This window comes from Arachis duranensis, chromosome 6, assembly GCF_000817695.3.
Source record: "Arachis duranensis cultivar V14167 chromosome 6, aradu.V14167.gnm2.J7QH, whole genome shotgun sequence".
NCBI classification, from domain to species: Eukaryota; Viridiplantae; Streptophyta; class Magnoliopsida; order Fabales; family Fabaceae; genus Arachis; species Arachis duranensis.
This window is the reverse complement of record NC_029777.3, coordinates 64,720,748-64,723,802: the sequence shown is the minus strand read 5'-3', so window position 1 is coordinate 64,723,802 and position 3,055 is coordinate 64,720,748. Positions and strand designations below refer to the sequence as shown.

General features: G+C 32.1%; 1 non-coding gene across 1 annotated transcript; it reads right to left on the bottom strand.

Annotated features, from left to right (window-relative positions):
* Nucleotides 1-2,662: 2,662 nt before the first annotated feature.
* On the bottom strand, nucleotides 2,663-2,770 carry LOC127740208 (small nucleolar RNA R71). Its single transcript, XR_008000889.1, has one exon. It is a non-coding gene; the product is annotated as a small nucleolar RNA R71 (small nucleolar RNA).
* Nucleotides 2,771-3,055: the final 285 nt, after the last annotated feature.

Here is a 3,055-nt window from a genome sequence, read left to right as displayed (position 1 = left end):
TGTGACGAGCTTCAAACTCGCGATTGTTGGGTGTGGTGACAGACGCAAAAGAATCAATGGATTCTATTCTGACATGATCGAGAATCGACAGATGATTAGCCGTGCTGTGACACAACATTTGGACCATTTTTACTGAGAGGATGGGAAGTAGCTATTGACAATGGTGATGCCCTACATACAGCTTGCCATGGAAAGGAGTAAGAAGGATTGGATGAAAGCAGCAGGAAAGCAGAGATTCAGAAGGAACACAGCATCTCCATATACTTATCTGAAATTCCTACCAATGATTTACATAAGTATCTCTATCTTACTCTATGTTTTATTTATTATTATTTTTGAAAACCATTTATAACCATTATAATCTGCCTAACTGAGATTTACAAGATGACCAAAGCTTGCTTCATACCAACAATCTCCGTGGGATCGACCCTTACTCGTGTAATGTTTATTACTTGGACAACCCAGTGCACTTGCTAGTTAGTTTTGCGAAGTTGTGACAAAGTGTGATTCACGTTTGAGAGCTCCAAGCCTTTGGCGCCATTGTTGATGATCACAATTTTGTGCACCAAGTTTTTGGCGCCGTTGCCGGGGATTGTTCGAGTTTGGACAACTGACGGTTCATCTTGTTGCTCAGATTAGGTAATTTTCTTTTCAAAAAAGTTTTCAAAAACCTTTCGAATTTTTTTCTCTTTTTCGTTTTTCTAAAGATTATTTTCGAAAAAAAATCCAAAATTTTTTTTTATAAAATCATAAAAACCAAAAATATTTTGTGTTTCTTGTTTGAGTCTAGTGTCAATCTTTAAGTTTGGTGTCAATTGCATGTCTTTAAAAATTTGGGAATTTTTCGAAAACTCATGCATGATGTTCTTCATGATCTTCAAGTTGTTCTTGGTAAGTCTTCTTGTTTGATCTTGAAATTTTCTTGTTTTGTGCCTTTTGTTGTTTTTCATATGCATTCTTGCATTCATAGTGTCTAAACATGAAAAATTTCTAAGTTTGGTGTCTTGCATGTTTTTCTTTTCTTGAAAATTTTTCAAAAATAAATCTTGATGTTCATCTTGATCTTCAAAGTGTTCTTGGTGTTCATCTTGACATTCATAGTGTTCTTGCATGCATCATGTGTTTTGATTCATAATTTTCATGTTGTGAGTCATTTTTGTGTTTTTCTCTCTCATCATTAAAAATTCAAAATTAAAAAAATATCTTTCCCTCATTTCTCTCAAAATTTTCGAAAATTTGAGTTGACTTAGTCAAAAAAATTTTAAAACTTAGCTATTTCTTATAAGTCAAGTCAAATTTTCAATTTTAAAAATCTTATCTTTTCAAAATCTTTTTCAAAAATCAAATCTTTTTTATTTTTTTATTATTTTCAAAATTTTTAAAATTTATTTTCAAAATCTTTTTCTTATCTTTATTTCTAAAATTTATTTTCTAAATCTTTTTCTTATCTTTATTTCAAAATTTCGAAAACTTTACTAACAATTAATGTGATTGATTCAAAAATTTGAAGTTTGTTACTTTCTTATTAAGAAAGGTTCAATCTTTAAATTCTAGAGTCATATCTTTTAGTTTCTTGTTAGTCAGGTAATTAATTTTAATTTTAAAAATCATATCTTTTCAAAATATCTTTTTCAATCATATCTTTTTTTTCAAAATTAATTTCAAAATCTTTTCTAACTTCTTATCTTTTCAAAATTGATTTCAAAATCTTTTTCAACTAACTAATTGACTTTTTGTTTGTTTTAGCATTTCTTATCTTTTTCAAAACCACCTAACTACTTTCCTCTCTCTAATTTTCGAAAATTACCTTCCTCTTTTTCAAAATTCTTTTAATTAACTAATTGTATCAAATTTTAATTTTAATTTTATTTCTTCTCTCAAATTTCGAAAATCACTAACTGTTTTTCAAAAACAAATTTTGAATTTCTCCCTCTCTCATCTTCTTCTATTTATTTATTTAATTACTAATACTCTTCTCATCATCTTAAAATTCGAACCCTCTTTTCCTCTCTGAGTTCGAATTTTTCTCTCTTCATTCTTCTATTCTTTTCTTCTTCTACTAACATAAAAGAATCTCTCTACTGTGTTAAAGAGGATCCCTATTATTATTTTCTGTTCCCTTCTATTTCATATGAGCAGGAGCAAGGACAAGAATATTCTTGTTAAAGCAGATCCTGAACCTAAAAGGACTCTGAAGAGGAAACTAAGAGAAGCTAAATTACAACAATCCTGAGACAACCTTACAAAATTTTTTGAAAAGGAAGAGGAGATAGTAGCCGAAAATAAATATGCAAGGAGGATGCTTGGTGATTATATTACACCCACTTCCACGTTTGATGGAAGAAGCATCTCAATCCCTGCCATTGGAGCAAATAATTTTGAGCTGAAACCTCAACTAGTTGCTCTAATGCAACAGAACTGCAAGTTCCATAGGCTTCCATCAGAAGATCCCTATCAATTTTTAACTGAATTCTTGCAGATCTGTGAGACTGTTAAGACTAATGGAGTAGATCCTAAAGTCTACAGGCTCATGCTTTTCCCTTTTGCTATAAGAGACAAGGCTAGAACATGGTTGGACTCACAACCCAAAGATAGCCTGGACTCTTGGGATAAGCTGGTCACGGCCTTCTTGGCTAAGTTCTTTCCTCCTCAAAAGCTGAGCAAGCTTAGAGTGGATATTCAGACCTTCAAACAAAAAGATGGTGAATCCCTCTATGAAGCTTGGGAAAGATACAAGCAGATGACCAAAAGGTGTCCTTCTGACATGCTTTTAAAGTGGACCATTTTGGATATATTCTATTATGGTCTATCTGAGTTCCCTAAGATGTCACTAGACTATTCTGCAGGTGGATCCATTCACCAAAAGAAAATGCCTGCAGAAGCTCAAGAACTCATTGACATCATTGCAAATAACCAATTCATGTACACTTCTGAGAGGAATTCTGTGAGTAATGGGATGCCTCAGAGGAAGGAAGTTCTTGAAATTGATGCTCTGAATGCCATATTAGCTCAGAACAAAATGTTGACTCAGCAAGTCAATATGATTTCTCAAAGT